Source organism: Oncorhynchus keta, chromosome 4 (genome assembly GCF_023373465.1).
Source record: "Oncorhynchus keta strain PuntledgeMale-10-30-2019 chromosome 4, Oket_V2, whole genome shotgun sequence".
NCBI lineage: Eukaryota > Metazoa > Chordata > Actinopteri > Salmoniformes > Salmonidae > Oncorhynchus > Oncorhynchus keta.
The window spans coordinates 57,049,029-57,049,246 of NC_068424.1; positions in this window are offsets into that span (position 1 = coordinate 57,049,029).

The window sequence follows — 218 nt, forward strand, 5'->3', positions numbered from 1 at the left end:
ATTTGTAGATGGCTCATCTGTTATAGTCAACGGATTTAAATTATTCCTAAATGATTCGTTTGTATGATATTCCTGTAATATCACACTCTACTCACTCAATCTGAATCCATTCTTTGTAATTTCCCCCTAATAAAAGAAAAAATCGGGGTTTTGTTATTTTGAAAATAAACACGTGGAACCAACAGAGGACAAGGCGCCAAACTACATTTCCCAGGATG